Below are 18,040 nucleotides of genomic sequence, written 5' to 3' on the forward strand. Positions count from 1 at the left end.
AAATGCTTCCAAGTCAGATTCATCATCAGATCCACTAAAGAATTGTTCCCATTCTTCTCGAGTTAATTTTTCAACAGTGTCCTAGTTGGCAGGAACATGTTTCTCCAGTTTCTTCGCTTTCTTCTGAGTCTGAATTCCACAGCAGGTCCTTTTGATTGCTGATGCCTGTCTTCCAAAATCTCTTCCAAAATCCTTTCTTTTGGTATGTCTTCCCATGATGTTTGAACCAAACCAGGATGTCACGAGAGGTAGGCCAGGTTTTTTGCGGTTTGTGCAAACTCCCAATTCGCCTGCGCCCTCGTTAGACCTCATTGGCCACCACTGCCACCCCCATCCCTTGTTTATAACACGCACCCAAACTTGGATTTCTTTATTTGGTAGAAAATTCTGCGCGTTATACTCGAATAAACACGGTAGTCCACCAAAAGCCACTCAGACAACTTGCAGGACAAGCCCCCAAGAGAAAGAAACTTCATCAAGATGTTTCCTTGATTTACAACGAAGTCTCATGCCTTTGGAGTTTACAGATTCCATGCTTTGATTTCAGAAAGATTTTCTCCAATTATACAATTGGATTTTTCTTTCTAAATATTTTGGCCCATCTTCAAAAACACACTGTGTACCTATATATCCTTTCCCCTCTTTAACTAATTATAATACAAGTCTGCCGTATATACTTATGTTTTCAGAAGAGTCTATTCTAACTTCTTTTAGTCTTGATGTAGTTTTATTTCTTTCCTGTGTTTTATGATTATCTTATCTTTGGAGTTCTTCCAGCTTGATTTCTGTCATGTGTTTTATGGTTATCTTACCTTTGAAATTTTGCCAGCTTACTTTATGTGAGACCCTAACAAGAGATAGGTATTCTCTCTTAACCGTTAAGACAAGAAGGGACACAAAACTCTTGTTTCTAGTTTCTTCAAGAATTTAATTATTGTACTATTATGTTTCTTTTGAATTCAATGAAAGACTATTTTTCAATAACCGCAGTCTCACTTTTTTTCATAAAATTGGTGGCCAAGGTGATGTCTCCAGTACCCCTGTCCCTCCAAAATATAACTGTCTTACAAGCCTCAGGCTATGAATTTAGTCTCTGGTGCCCCAACACCTCCAGGGCCACAGCAGAGTGTGTGATCATTAGGACACAGGTGCAGCAAAGAAAGAGTGCGATCTCCAGTGAACACTGTACCATAATGGCAAAATCACTCAAACCCTAGAGATCACAGTGGTGTGCATACACTCAACTGAAAGTGTGTGATTCCCGATGAGTTGCACACCGAGGGTGCCAATGCTATAACTAAGTGCATGTGACCACTGCAGCCACGGCAGCAAAATGGAAGGGGAAAGTTCTTCGGTGGCTTTCTATCTTATTTAAGATCAAATTTAATGACATAGGTCTCCAAGGTCCTGTTATCTGGATCCTGTTATATCTAAACTTCTTATTCTATCTACTGATCCAGTCATTGTCCTTTTTCTAGTTCTTCAACAAGTCATGACCATTTTTGTCCCATGAACCTGGCATTTGCCTATCTATCTCCTGCTGAAGAGCTGTTCAACACATCTATCTGGGACTCTATTGCCTCTCCTTCAGTTAAAAAACCACAGCCCTGTGGACAAGAGCAACAGAATAGTGGCCAGGACACTTGTTGAGAATGATTCAGGTTGATACCTGGAGGATGTGGTCCCCCAAACAAACAAACAAATAAACAAATACATAAAATAAAGCCATCTCCTCTCAGAGGCCTTTCCAGTCTGGCTTCTCTTAACTCAGTTTTCCTGCTTTATTTTCCTCACGCATTGGTTATAAACTGAAAGCTTTTAAGTTATTTGCCTGGGTGGGTTTTCTGGGTGTGGGCACTTCTTAGTCTAGATTGATACAAAGGCCTCTGGATCTGGAAATGTCTGACCTTTAGTAAATCTTTTATAAAATAAAGGAATTATGAACAATATTTTGTGTGGAATTACGAAGTGGCTGTATCTGCATTCTAGGCATGTAAAGGGTTAGAAAAGGAGAATTCTGCTTTTGAGGCAGATCCATTTGAGTAAGCAGTTTACCTGACATGCTTAAGTATTTGAAACCACACAGAATCAATGTAACACAGTTTGTATCTGATTTTTAATCACCATGTCTTATTACTTTGACTACTATATCATTGGGAATAGGGTGGGGGAGCAAATTGGGTTATTTAGTCAACTTTTTGAAGCCTGCTTCTACAAGGCCAAATCAATATAAAATTTCTGACTTGCATGCTCTGTTTGTTGTAATTGAATTAGAATCCATCAGCTTGGCGTCTATTTCTTGTGACTAATTTGATAGTTCTAAAATGCAGTTTTCTGATTACTAAAATTAGATATGGTCAGGATTGAAGAGTTTGAAAACACAGAGATCTGGAAATGTAGAGTGCATGGAACTCACCCCAACAGAAAAATTACAGAAAAAATAAAATCATGAATGATTTTTAGTATTAGGTACTTTATGGAACAAAGAGTTCTATTGTCAGTTAGATGGGTGCTAGATAGTTGTCAATGATTAGTTAAATGGGTACATAAAGTGGTTAGTTAGATGATCCTATTCAGAAGAGGGAGAGAGCAAAAAGAAGATGCAGTATGCAAAAATTGCTATAAGAAAAAGGATCATAAAACTCTAAGCTGGGTAGCCTTGTGATAACTTTGGTACCACTTCAAGCGTACTGCGCATGTTCATCCCCTGATGCATATTCTTCCTATTGTGAGCTCATTCCTGAAGAAGTCCACCCCCAAAACCCAGGTGAACTTTTCCACTGCACCTGTCTCAGGGCTATCCCTTTAATAAATCTCTCTAGTATTATCTACAATATCTTGTTCTGAATTATTTCTGCAATAAAAACAAATAAGCCATATTATATATTAGTTGCATACATATCTATACTATTTTATAATTGTATTTCATAAGATATAAATATATTTAAATTAAACTTATATTAAAATTAAATTTATATTAACATTCATATTAAATTTAGATTTATATTAAAATATAAATATGTTTATATTTTATATTTATATTTATTTATATAATATATAAAATAATATTATAAATATTATATTTATTATATCAATGTTATTTTATATTTTAATTTACTTTGGGGGAATATTGAGGACATACTCAGTAGAGCTCAGAGATTACTTCCAACTCTGTGCTCAAGAAACTATATGCGGGCCCGGAGAGATAGCACAGCGGCGTCTGCCTTGCAAGCAGCCGATCCAGGACCAAAGGTGGTTGGTTCGAATCCCGGTGTCCCATATGGTCCCCCGTTCCTGCCAGGAGCTATTTCTGAGCAGACAGCCAGGAGTAACCTCTGAGCATCGCTGGGTGTGGCCCAAAAACCAAAAAATAAATAAATAAATAAATAAAATAAAATAAGAAACTATATGCATTGCCAGGGAACTAACCAGGGTCAACTGACTGCAGAGGCAGACCCTTATCCCCATTCACTTTAATGTGCTGTTTAACTGTTACATTTGTATGGCTTTTCTCTCCATGATGTTAAGAAGAAAAATTTCCCAAGCCTCCATGTCTTACTTTTTGTGGTGACAGCAATGACCCAGGAAAATTTTCACCTTCTTTCTCTCATGATTTCCTTTTCACAACAGGGAAGAGATTGTGACTTGGCATGATTGGTGGTTTTGCAAAGAGATTCCCTCCCTCCCTCCCTCCCTCCCTCCCTCCCTCCCTCCCTCCCTCCCTCCCTCCCTCCCTCCCTCCCTCCCTCCCTCCCTCCCTCCCTTCCTTCCTTCCTTCCTTCCTTCCTTCCTTCCTTCCTTCCTTCCTTCCTTCCTTCCTTCCTTCCTTCCTTCCTTCCTTCCTTCCTTCCTTCCTTCCTTCCTTCCTTCCTTCCTTCCTTCCTTCCTTCCTTCTTTATTTTTATTTCCACCTGCCCCAGGCCTCCCCAAAGGCACTTACAATTATGAACGTTTTCTTGTGATCTAGCCTTGATTTCTGCAAGAATATTGTCAGAAGTATAAAGGCCGGAGAAAAAGAAACAGTTGATGTGATGGGAGTCAGAAGTAAAGTTTCCAAAAGGGCTTTATCAACTTTGCTAGAATCTGTATATTATAAAAAGTGCAGACCAAGCAGACTACAGTATTATATTGTTTATGAGGAAAAGTTTTTGGCTTTCTAACAAAATTCTCTAAATATGGTCCCTGGATTATTGGGAGGTCAAATGAATCCTTGTTGCAACCCACCTGCATACGCAATTGTTATGTAGAAATAAGGGTATGTGAGGGATAATTCTATTCCTTCTATTATAAAAAGGAGTTATTTAATGAGTTTTTACAAGTTGTTAAACAAAGTCGCAAACCTAAATTAATGTTTTATCAGAGTAAATGCTACATTACACTGGCAATGAGATGCTTCTTTTAACACATGAAATGAAAGTATTAGTTTAATAAGTAAAGCTTAGATCATTTTAAAAACAATTGCAATGCCAAGTGCAAAATTTCCCCTTATCCTTCCTATATTGTAGGTATGGAAAGCTAAATAATTGAAATAGTTCAGGAAGAAGCTATAAGAAGATTAGTAGTGAATGAAAAAGATATCTGAAGTTCTGGATTTAGAAAGGTATGTCCGTGGTCAAGAGAGATTCAAGAACTTGTTAAATCATGTGATCACACATATAAAAATTTTTTTGACCACTCTGTTTTCTAATGACTAGGGAAGCAGCATGACTTAAAAAAACAAAAATGAAAACCCACCCTGTATGTATGTTTGTTTGGAAGTTGGAAGAGGTGGGGACCACATATGAAAATGTTACCACAGTATATTGACATGTGACTTCAAGTAGAATTTATGCTTTGCTTGTGTGAGAACTTGGGTTCGATTTTTGGCATTGCATTAAGAGAGGTCTTAGTGTAGGACAACTAAGAAATTGCATTTAATTCTGGACTATGAAAACTGAACCAATGAATAAGTCTTCTGGAGACTAATTTTGTCATCTGTAGTATGGGGATGATAACTACATCTTTTTTTATAGGACTTTGAGAACTACAGAGTTTTAGACATCAAGCAGAACTGGCACAATAAAGTTTGTAGATTTTGCATAGAGATATATATTTACTGTATATGATGGATAAAGGCAATTTCATTACATGCTTTTTTGGTTATTTAGTATGAGGGAAATTGAGTAGCAACTTTGTTAATTAAATGAAGGTTCATGATTCTGAAGCTAATAATAGCAGCATAAGTGGTTTGATTGCATTTCCATGTTGATATATATATATATATATTCATATCTCTCAAGGGAGGAATTAGAAAATCAAGGCCAGAAGACAAAAGCCGTGCTCAAACCAATTTGGTTTTGCCAAGGTGGTGTACATTTTTGGAGAGAATATAAAGCTGAGTTTTAAGATCAAAATGTAAATTTAACGTAATTTTTTGTTGTTGTTTGAGCCAAATATGGCTGAGCTTAGGGTTCAACTCCTGCCTCTGTACTTAGGGGTCACTGCTAGCAAGTCTTGGGGGAACATATGAGGTATCTGTGTGATTCAGAGGATTGAATCCAGGTCAATAAATACTACAAAGAATAGATAGAACTATCTAGTGTAAAAGATACAATAGATAGTGCCTGCTTTTCAAATGTTTCTTTAACTTCAGTATCTCTCCTTCCATCTATTCCTTATCCTATTCACTCAAATGAAGACTGGGAACACAGCTCAATCCCAAAATTACAGAGAAGATTCTTTATTAGCATCGAATTAAACACTTATTCATTGGTCTTTCTTTCTTTTTAACTTTAAAATTAAGTGTTGGTATTAAATGAGTCAAATTTAGAGATTTAGATTAGAAATCTTGCTCTTACTTACTTGAAAAGCTTTTCATAACCTAGTTTTTTCCCATTTCATTACTCTCTTCTCTATTTTAATATTATTCCTTAATTAGTGTCCCCTTTTCCATTCCCTAATAACATTCCTATAAAAATAAAACCCTTCGCCTGGGATCAGAGAGTTAGCAGGGGGATCAGGAGTGTGTGTGATTGGCAGATGCTGGAACTCAAGTACAAATCCCTGGCACTCTGTTGCCCCTCAAGAACCACCAGGTATAGCTAGACCTCAAGACCACTGAGTACTTCTGGGGTGACCCTGGGGGTCCCCAGCACCACAGTTCTCTCACAACTTTACAACTTTGAACCTTAACTCCTCCTGGCCCAATTGGTTGAGTGGCCCCTTGAGCTTTGCGTGGGACACCCTTACCCACCAAAAACAAAACCCGAAACAACAAAAATGCAAACACAAATGTCTTCTTTTTCTTTGAAACACTCCAATCATTTACTGATAAATAATTCTATTTTATAATTTATTTAAATTCTTTAAGTTCTGGGATTAAAGAGATACCTAAAAAGGCAGAGTGCATATATTTTTATAGGTATCCTGATTTTGACTTTGTTTCACCATATGCTTCTCGGAGCACTGCTAAGAGCAACCATTAAGCACACAGCCAGGAGTAGGCTCTGAAAACCACTTGCTATAGCCCCAAAACTATAACAGAAAAGCCAACCTTTTAAGTTCTACTTAGTTTTGAGTAAGACCTTCTCATGAAATGGCAAAGGTCCTGACTTTTCCAAAGTATAAATTTTCCAAGTATAAATTCACCAAGGAAATATGACTTCTGTAACTTATGAAATTACGCTCTCCAAAGTTTTATGACAGTCATTTCTCTATTTTGTGATCACACATGTATTTATACTTATAAGGTATTTTTTTTTAATAAAAGCTGCAAGCATCTCTATTGGTGAAATAGAAAACAATAAAGGTTCAATAGAAATTGCTTCAGAGATAGGGGGAAAAATCACAATTTTAACACAAATAGATATTAGCCTGGGTACAGTAAACAAATATAATAGCAAGTTACTTGCTTTTCACAGAGCATTCAAGTCTCATTATTCTATGTTCACGTAACAGCAATTTCCACATTCATGTCCCCTGATTATGTGTTCCATCTCGTACAGAATGTTATTTCTTTGCTTTTATTCTGGTTTCTGTGTGCTTTTCAGTCTCCTCCAAGTTGATACTCCCCCTCCCATTCCTTCCGCACTTCTGCTGGAGGCAGAACATAGCAGCTGAAAGCCTAAGTTGAAATGACAAGGTCGTTTCATAAGGGCCTAGTCTAAGCCTTGTACCTCAAAAAAAAAAAAAAAAAAAAGTCCCACCATCAGGCAGATGTTTTTTTGCTTTTAAAATGGGGTCAGATCAACTCAGGCTTTTACTTTCAGCCCAATCAAGACATAAGACTCATCATACCAGCTGCCATCACTCTATTAGTACAACTTTTTGAAAGGACAGAGGAGATATTTGATGACTGCACCTTGGAAAAAAATGACATTCAACTAACTTCTAAGTGACACTGGGAAAGTTTAGAAATAGAGGTCCAAGGGCAAAACTATCATCCTTCAACTCGCCAAGAACTTTGCTTTCTAGTTTGAAACAGATACTGTCCCAAATTGTCCAATACATAACTTTAATGAATAGAAGAGAGCCACAGTGACAGCAAAGCAGGTAGAACTTGCGCTCAGCTGACCTAGGCTGGATCCCCAACACCCTGACTGTCCCCCGAAACCCTGCCAATAATGACCCCTGAGTTCAGAGTCAGGAGTAAACAGGGCACAGCTAGGTGTGGCCCAAAGGGTGTTCCTATTTAAAAAATGAAGAAAAAATTAAACAATCCTTAGGGAGTCCTAGATTCCTTATTCTAGAGGGGGTAAAATAGAGGAAATGGCTTCCTTTTACTTTTATGGATGTGCTCCACCCAAAGGCATTCATCTTTGGGAATTTAACATTTTTCATTTTCAATAACTAGACCTGAGCAAGTCTAGGGAAACCACACTGACTGTACAAGTTTAGTCTGATCATGAGGTGGCTTCATGGAAGGATTTGCCATTACAACTGATTCTGATTTTGATTCTCTCTGTGAAAAATAGTTTATGTTTCACTTTAACAACTTTAATGGGATTTTTTTTTTTTTTTTTCTCACTCCAGTGAAATACCCAATTTGCCAGGGAACATGGTGAAATGGAAAAAGCTTTATCGATGTGTTTTCTTTACACAATTACTTTTTTATTTTCTTCATGTGCATAGACTGATGAGTGTTTTTGAGCGGCAAATACAAATTGAGTTTGAGTTCTTTCAGTGTTTATTATGTTTGGTCATCTTGATCTTTCTGCCATAGTGGGAATTAGCAATTTTCTGCATAAATAAAAATGAATACAGACAGATTGTGGAAGAAATTTCAGTTAATGTGTTTTTCCATATGTAGAAGGAGATGGCAAAACAATAATAAGCCCATGCTTTTCACAATGTGCTACTTTAGTGATTAGCATGATGCTGACTGCTACATCTTCAATGCACAGCATGACTCTGTCAAGTCCAAGAAATTCTTATTCTTCAATCTTCCTAGAACTCTTAACCACTGCCTGGTACCATTTATTAGACAAAGTATTTCTTAAGATTGCTATCTCTCAGATTTCATATTAAATTATTAAAGGTCTGTGGGTTTATAAGGGAAACAAAGAAGACTATATATAGCTAAATTCTCCTGCTTATAGCTAAATATAGAATATAGCTGTATTTCATACAACATAATCAAGAATCATTTATCAATTGAGCAATCCATGCTAGCAATTAAAAAATAAATTTGAGACTGAGACAGCTGTAGTGTAAAAGTTACTTTGGTGTACATCTTTAAGACTTTAATTTCTCTAAAATGACAGGTTTAAATCATCTAGTCCTCTCATACTAGAAAGTAAATCAGCAATAGCTATTTTAAAAAGTTGCTAAAGACTTTCCTTTGTCTGTTCTAGTTCTTTCTGATAAACCCCAAATCCCAAATTGAAATTATTGTCAAACAATTATTTAACATTATTATCTCTCTTCCAAACCAGAGCTAGAGAATCACAAATATGTCTGAAATATCTGTTTTGTGGGAAAGATATTAAGTTCTTGCAGCAAATGATATATTTGGGCCAATTTGATTACTGTTTCTGCAATATTGTATCAGAATGCATGTAAGTCCAATTTTTTATTAAAATGGATAGGAACACCAAATGTACTGCTTTTTGACATTGTAATGCATCATCATAAACCATAGATAACATCAGAATATCCATTATTTTGTACTAATGCTATGACAACTTTATTATTCTTAAATTCTCAAATAAAATTATTTTTAATTTTGCATACCCAGACCTACAGTGATGCCCCGAACACAGTTGAAAATTCTATATACGTTTTATGGAACGAAACAATTTTAAGGGTTTTTACCTGAGAATTACACTAGATTAATAAATAAAATCATAGATAATTTCTAATGAGTGCCACAATTCTTATGAGGATAGTTCTATTTTAATAATAAGGCTTTTGGTTTACTGGTGGAAAACAACAAAGCTAATTCCCAGGTGAGAATTAGGCCAGGGATGTCTCATGTCACTAACTTTTTCATTCATAGATCCCCCCACATCCGATTGCAATGAAAGACTTTAATTAGTCTTTTAGTGGATTTTAAATGCAAAGGGAGGGAGAGTCCTGGTGAAAGATGAAATCACTCAGATTTAGTGACTTAAATGTCTTTTCACTACACACCTCTTATTCTTCTCTTTTCTACTTATTAGAAGCACATGCAGTTATCTTCTACCCAATGTCAGGTTAAAAACAAGACTAGACAAAAACAAAGGAAATATTTGTTCCCATTCAGTATCCCTATAAAATATTTGAGCTCTATTTAGATATTTGTAATTCTATTTTCTTTAATACAGTTACATATTTTACATTAGACTCTTTAAGATCCTGGAAGGATATTTCCTATTTAGACACGTTGAATTATTGCATAACACTTTCTCATAATTTCAAGCTTTGAGGTTAAAGAGAGTTTCTCAAATATCACAAAGACTCTTTGCCGGCTCACTCATTTCCTGCATCTGAACAGATCAATGATGTAAATCTCATTATTTATCTTTCTAAATCTCACATCACTAATATCACAAAAATTCTTCTTACCTGTTTGGAAACTGGTTGGGTGTTGTGATGAGTAGATGTCCATTTGTATTCTTCTTTGTGTACTTCCAACTATCGCAAGCTGCACTAGACATAAAGCTTCCTAAGCTCCTGCACTAAGATGAAGCTTCATTTATTTAGTCACCTGGAGGTAACTGCCTGGTACTATTTCGAGAGACATTGCTGATCCCAGGTCTACTGTAGCCGCCTGGGCATTCCCAGGGGATAACCCAGGTGCTTACTGCTCCAATAGTTTTCTAGAATTGAAATTCATGGTCTTTTTTTTTTCCCCTTATGATAATTAGCAAAATTTTAAGAAAGGTTTATAGGTTACAGACAAGGTGTATCCTATCTGGGCTTTTTCCCTTAACATATGTGTTCAGAAGATAATTTCATGATGATAAATATAAACTAAAAATTTTCTTTAAAATATTTCTACTTGGTGCCAGGGACTTCATGAGAACTGATTTCATCAATTATTGTAACTTATAAATCAGGAATTATTTTGTATATCTCTATTGATAAAATATAGTTATTTAATGATTTAAGCAAAATCCAAGTGGTGAGGCTGGGACTCATAAAGATGTTGATACTACAATTGACACATATATAATGTATTTACATATGGTGTACTATTTTTATGACATTATTATTGAGCACAGAGTGATTTCAGATAAATTATTGTTGAATTTTTATTATCATTAACGAAGTGTTGAGTCTAAAAAGTAAAATGGCATGCAGATAATTAAGACACAATCTCAATACAGTTTACAATTTTGTTAGACTATGGGTAGCTGAATACTCTAGAGATTTCATGAACTCTGACATAGCATAACTAGTTAAGGTTTTAATATAACATTAATTTTTATTGATGGCATGTTGAATTGATTTTTTGGGGAGTTGGAAGTTCTATATAGTTCTATCCAGTAGCATTTACTTTGTCTTTCTTTCTTTCTTTTCTTTCTTTCTTTCTTCCTTCCTTCCTTCCTTCCTTCCTTCCTTCCTTCCTTCCTTCCTTCCTTCCTTCCTTCCTTCCTTCCTTCCTTCCTTCCTTCCTTCCTTCCTTCCTTCCTTCCTTTCTTTCTTTCTTTCTTTCTTTCTTTCTTTCTTTCTTTCTTTCTTTCTTTCTTTCTTTCTTCTTTCTTTCTTTCTTTCTTTCTTTCTTCTTTCTTCTTTCTTTCTTTCTTTCTTTCTTTCTTTCTTTCTTTCTTTCTTTCTTTCTTTCTTTCTTTCTTTCTTTCTTTCTTTCTTTCTTTCTTTCTTTCTTTCTTTCTTTCTTTCTTTCTGTCTTTCTTTCTTTCTTTCTTCCTTCCTTTCTTTCTTCTTTCTTCCTTCCTTCCTTTCTTTCTTCCTTCCTTCCTTCCTTTCTTTCTTTCTTTCTTTCTTTCTTTCTTTCTTTCTTTCTTTCTTTCTTTCTTTCTTTCTTTCTTTCTTTCTTTCTTTCTTTCTTTCTTTCTTTCTTTCTTTCTTTCTTTCTTTCTTTCTTTCTTTCTTTCTTTCTTTCTTTCTTTCTTTCTTTCTTTCTTCTTTCTTCCTTCCTTTCTTCCTTCCTTCCTTCCTTCCTTCCTTCCTTCCTTCCTTCCTTCCTTCCTTCCTCCCTCTCTTCCTTCCTTCCTTCCTTCCTTCCTTCCTTCCTTCCTTCCTTCCTTCCTTCCTTCCTTCCTTCCTTCCTTCCTTCCTTCCTTCCTTCCTTCCTTCCTTCCTTCCTTCCTTCCTTCCTTCCTTCCTTCCTTCCTTCCTTCCTTCCTTTCTTTCTTTCTTTCTTTCTTTCTTTCTTTCTTTCTTTCTTTCTTTCTTTCTTTCTTTCTTTCTTTCTTTCTTTCTTTCTTTCTTTCTTTCTTTCTTTCTTTCTTTCTTTCTTTCTTTCTTTCTTTCTTTCTCTTTCTTCTCCTGGCTCTGCCCAGAAATTACTCCTGGCAGGCTTCGAGGACCATATGTAATTTCTGGAATTGAACCCTGGTCAGCTGTATGCAAGGCAAATGCCCTATTCATTGTCCTATTGCTCCAGCCCCTGTAACTCCCCTTTATTTTCCCCAAATTATTAGTCTCCAATAAACTAGAAACTTACTCTCAGAACTCAAGGCTTGCAAATTCAGCTGCATACTTGACAAACTAACATGGATGACTAACTTAACCTTGTTTGTTCTGAGCAATTCACTATTCCCTACCTACCTTCATCTGAAATCTGTTGTTCAGTCTTTAGTTCTCTTCCTCTCAATAATGGCTAATTTCAGTCTTCTCTGTATTAAGATGGAGAAAGATCAGGAATCACTCTTGCCTCCTTTCTCTGTGACCCCACAAGAGGCAAATCCAATCAGCACTGCTTTTTCAGAATATTCAAAATAATACCACTTCTTACCACCTATTCTATTTACACCCCATCTCCCATTATCCTTCTCCTCTCTCAGATAATGGCAGCAGTCTCTTCCTTGAACTTCCTGCTTCCACTTTGCTTCTGATGATTTACTTTCTGCAAAAGCTAAGAGTCATTTTTCTACACCATAAATTAGATTATGCAATACTTTCCCGAAAACATCCTGGAATTTCCTTACTCCATCTTCCCCCCAGTTTCCATCTTTTATCTCTTATCTTTCTTTTTTCCCGATCAATGTGTTCATTATGTCATAGCTAGGATACTTCTCCACAAGATATCAAGAGAGTTAATAAGCTGATTCAGGCCTCTATGCAAGTCTTCTCAAAAAGAATTTTCCCCAGTAATGTCAGCTTTAAAATTGTTTTGTCAGCCACTGTCTATTCTTCATTGTGCATATTGCAGTTTCTTAGCACTTTTCTTCATTGAAATATACTACTTTCTCCCTCTTGGTTTACAACTTACAACTTGGTTCCACCCAAAACCAAGACCATCCCTGGTTTTTTTTGTATCTGTTTACAACTTGGTTTTACCCAAAACAGAGATTTTTTTTCTGACTTAGCATGTATCAAGCAAAACTGGGAGGGACTGGCTCAGGATGGGTCTTCTGTCCTTACTCCCCTGTCTTGGGGTGGTCTCTGTACTCAATAAAAAAAAAAAGCTACGGGGATTTGAAGGATTGAGAGTTTCAGCAGGAGATGGAGGAAGAGGGACCAGGAGGAGAGATGGCTGAAAGGTTGAATGCAAGGCTAATAATGGAGCTGGCTTGAAAGGTTATGATAGACCATTTACATATTGGCCAGGGCATGAATAAAACAATGTCTCCTGAAAAAAAAAACCTACAGTCTGGCAGCAAACTCTCTCTCTCTCTCTCTCTCTCTCTCTCTCTCTCTCTCTCTCTCTCTCTCTCTCTCTCTCTCTCTCTCTCACCCAAATTTCACTCCCAGTTTTGTTTGGATTATTTCCTGTGGTGACCTGCTTTCCCTGGGTGGAAATATGGCATTTGAGGCAATTACACTCCCTGTTAGGACATGTTATTTAAGATAGCGTGTATACTCTTTTCAAAGAGGTAACTCAGTGGGTTTGGAGCATAGGTAGTCTATGCACTAGGCTCTGATTTCTGATCCATGACACCATATGCCACCTTTCCTTCACCCCAACATTGCTGGGGTGGCCCTGGGCAAGAGCAGCACTGTTTCACTGAACCATCAGATCTGGGCTGACAGGAGTGGCCTCTAGATTCATTGAACACCACTGAAGAGGCGTCCAAAATTCTTTAAAATATATTTAAAATTCTTTTAAAGTGTATTCAGGGTCTGGGTTGGAATTCTTGCATTGCATATGGAAGACCTGGGTTAGAGCTTCTGTGATACATGGTCTCTTGAGCACTACTGGGGGCAAACCCCAGTACCAAGTTGGGTCTGACAACTAGCACAGCCAGTATGACCCCCAAACAATCCCTCCCCTAAATGAAGTGTGTTTCCAGGATTTTGTGTTCAAATTCAGTTGTTTGAACCTGTGTTGGAGAGTTGCTAAGGAAATTTAAGTAAAGCTTATAAGACACTTAGCATGTTTTCTAGTATTTAGAATAATTTCATTAGTGTTATCACTCACCATTTCTACTGTTAAATTGGGCAGATATTTTGACCTTATCTAATAGACAGGCAAATTTGGAAACAGATAGGGGAAAAAAATAACATAACTGTTAATAGTGTTAGAGCCAGGGCTCAGTCTTATCTTCTTAATTGAAATCCAGTAATTCAAGCAAAGAATAGACCTGGTGTTTTGCTTAGTATGGAAAATGTTTTTCTGTCAATAACTTACTCAGTTGTAAATTATGCTGTGGTTTATGGACAAGTTAATGCCTATATCAAAAAATTATTCTGTCATTGTTTATTCTAATAGTGTTAACAATTATTTATTCTAACAATGTCTCAAGACATGAGAACTAGTCAGGTTCCAGTTAAATCAGATATGTAGATCTGCATTCTGCAATCGTTTTATATATTCTGTGGGCCAGAATTTATCCTATTTACCAATCCATGGACCAGCATAAATAATCCCTGAGGTAGATGGTGGTTTTCAACCTTTTTACACCAGTGGTTAGGCATCAATTTAAAGATCACTGCTTTAGATTACCTCATACACAATAGATGTAGCTTCTGGAACCATATATAGATTTTTATTTTGCTATTCCAGGTTTATTATTATTTTTTGTATTTATTTCTAATTGCAACAATGTTGGTCTATAAGACTATATAGAAGACAATTTTACTCTTCTACAAAATATGTTATTACTCCACACTCATCAAAGTACAAATATTCCTCCACCAGAGTGTACTGGGTCCTCTCCTCTCTATGATTCTCTTCCTTTAGTAACCCCAGTTCCCTATTCAGAGCCCAGGGGACTGTTTTATTTGATCTCTTTAGTTATTTGCTTTTCTTCTTTCTGTACCACCTATGTGAGATCATCATGTATTTGTCTTTGTCCTTCTTTCATCTTTTCCAGTTTCATTGATGTTATACATTTTGTTTTGTTTTGCTTTTTGGGTTATACTCAGTGATGCTCAGGGTTACTTCCGGTTCTTCACTCAGGAATTTCTCAGTGGGCAACATGGGATCCTGGAATCAAACCTAGGTTGTCTGTGTGCAATGTATGCAAGCACCCTAAAGACCACACTTTTTAAATTGCTGAATATTATCCAATTTCATATGTGGAATTGCCATATGTAATCTCATCATTGAAAAGCTTTTGAAAAGATGTTTGTTCAGAGCCTTAACTGCCAAAAAATAAAGGAATATTGTGAGGATGAATAACTGTGACTTGAAATTACATTGTGTTTACTTGGAGATTAAGATAATTATGGTATAACTATCCCCATAAACTAGAAAAAAAATTTTTTTTGGTTTTTGGGTCACACCCGACAGTGCTCAGGCGTTACTCCTGGCTTTACGCGCAGAAATCACTCCCGGCAGGCTTGGGGGACCATATGGGATGCTGGAATTCGAACCACCGACCTTCTGCATGCAAGGCAAATGCCTTACCTCCATGCTATTTCTCCGGCCCCTAGAAACATTTCTTTCCAGATACCAAAAAGCATCTTATATGAAATCTGTGTCAGGCAAAATGAACTTAGAGGCTTAGAAGATATTTAGCACAATTTTTATTAAGGAAAGGGCAACCTATTCAGTTGAAATTAGAAAAAAAGGGGAATATAAAACTAATCTTGTGCCAGAACTCTGGGGGAAGTCAAGCTGGAGAGGAAATAAAAGAACAAGAAAACCTCTTTATTCTGGGCACATGTACTACCAAGAATATACAAGAATGGGTACAGAGGGGGACGGAGAGGTAGCATGGAGATAAGGTGTTAGCCTTGCATGCAGAAGAACTGATGGTGGTTTGAATCTTGGCATCCCATATGGTTCCCCAAGCCTGCCAGGAGAGATTTCTGAGCCAGGAGGAACCCCTGAGCACTGCTGGGTGTGACTCAAAACAAAAACAAAAACAAACAAACAAACAAACAAACAAAAAGAATGGGTACAGAGGGCAGATACAAAATAGATTCCTTTGGTGCTGAAGGAGTAGAACTTCAACTCAAAGAAGTCTCAGGAAGTAATCAATTTTCAGAGTCAATCAACAGGGTCCTTTAGCCTCTTCAGCCCTCAGAGGTCAAAGTCTTCAATAAAGGTGTCAGATGTTCCCAGGGAGAGAGGACGAGGCATCTCTTCTGTATTTGTCATAGAAACTAAAAGAACTATGCTTATGAGAAAAAAAAATATAGCCATTCCCAAGGGGAAAGAATTGAGGCAGGTTGGATATCTGCCTCTGGTTGGTTCTTATGTGTGTGGAAAGGAAAGGATTACCAGCAATCTGGTATAATGCAAATCTTATCACCATATTGACATGATTAAGGCAACACGGTGGTGTCAGTGATTGTACAGTGGTGCACTTCAACAAATAATTTTTCTTGTCACTTTTTGTTTTACCTTTGAATTTTTTTAAACTTAATTATAGTTCAAGTCAGGTGAGTTACTGCACATCACCACCACCAAAGCGCCATGGCTGTCCACCAAAATTGTTATGTTACATCTAGTCCACGTTTTCTCGCCTCTCAATCCCCTCCCTCTGCTTGGCAATCTCAGTTACTTTTTAATTATCTTACTCTCTTCCTCATCATCCAAGTCTCAGTTTAAATGGCTCTGCTAGTTTCTTTTATTGCTTCCTTCATCCTGCATTCAAATTACTATAGTCCTTCTCATCTGGGGTGTCAATTTTTAATTACTATAGTCCTTCTCATCTGGGGTGTCAATTTTTATAGTTAAGTTACCTAAAGTCAATTGAGGTGGGAAAATATTACAATATTTTAAAAGTAAGATACCGCATTTAAATAAGTTGTATTTTTTAGTCTTTGGTTTTTGAACCATGTCTGGTAGTTCTCAGAATTTACTTCTGACTGTATGCTCAGGGATCACTCTAGCTGGAACTTAGGGACTTTATTTAATGTTCAAGATTAAACCTTGGGGACATTATTTAGTGTTCGAGATTAAACCTGGGTCAACCTCATTTAGGACAAGTGCCTTAGCTTCTATACTATTTCTCTGGTCCTCACATAACTTTATCATAATATATCGTTACATTTATATTATTTTATTACTTGTTGCTGATCTCATTCTGTTCCTAATTCATACATTAAATTTTATTTCATAGATATGTATTGCAAAAACAGTATGTGGAGGGTTCAGAATAATCTGTCCTTTAATTTCACTGAAGGTCTTAGAAAATCTCTATGGTTTAAGAAAGTATTACTGCAAATTACATTTTATATTCTTTAGTCTAAAATTTATTCCAAATATGATGAACAGTATAAAATATCACTTTAAGCCTCAAGCAAGCTCAAACAAATAATCAGGACATTGAAATAACTCAGAGCTAAATTAGATGAGATTAATCTTTGATGATTTTTCTAACAAACTATAAATGAATATTTCATAACTTTAGGAAAAATAAATTAGATCCATTGAATATGTGAGAATAAATTCATACTGTTATAAATTCATCAAAGTTACTTTGACTTATCATTTTTCAATTTTATGTTGCACAAGATATAAACATAACTGCATCAATCACTATCTAGGAACTCCATTAGAATCTACATATAATTTCTGTTTATATTATATTCAATTAGGGAAACATGAGAATCTAATAATTTATGTTCTTTTCCCTCCCAACACAGTGACAAAGTTTTGTGATTTATTAGCACTAGTGGAATAATTCTTGATATAAAAAGAAAAAACTTAATTATTTTTGGTTATTAAATTTATCATTTAATACATATTTGTACATACATAGGTATATATATCACCAAGTATAGCCAATATATATATACACATGTATATGTATATATATACATATATATATATATTGGCTATACTTGGTGATGCTCAAGACTTATCTCTGGCTCTCTGCTCAGTGGTCAGTCTTTGAAGGGCTTGGGGGCTCATATGGTGTTCTAGGAATGAAACCCATGTCAGCCATGTGTAAAGCAAGAACCCTACCTGCTGTACTTTGGCTCCAGCCTTTTGATATTCTTTTGATATACAATGTTTCTGAATACTTATGTGTCTGAATCTTTCTCAATCTTATGTTAT

General features: G+C 36.2%; 1 protein-coding gene across 1 annotated transcript in view; it reads right to left on the minus strand.

The window, feature by feature from the left end:
* PTPRR (protein tyrosine phosphatase receptor type R) overlaps positions 1–18,040 on the minus strand; it is a 357,511-nt gene that overhangs the window by 226,870 nt on the left and 112,601 nt on the right. The window lies entirely within an intron of this gene.

Source organism: Suncus etruscus, chromosome 11 (assembly GCF_024139225.1).
Source record: "Suncus etruscus isolate mSunEtr1 chromosome 11, mSunEtr1.pri.cur, whole genome shotgun sequence".
NCBI lineage: Eukaryota > Metazoa > Chordata > Mammalia > Eulipotyphla > Soricidae > Suncus > Suncus etruscus.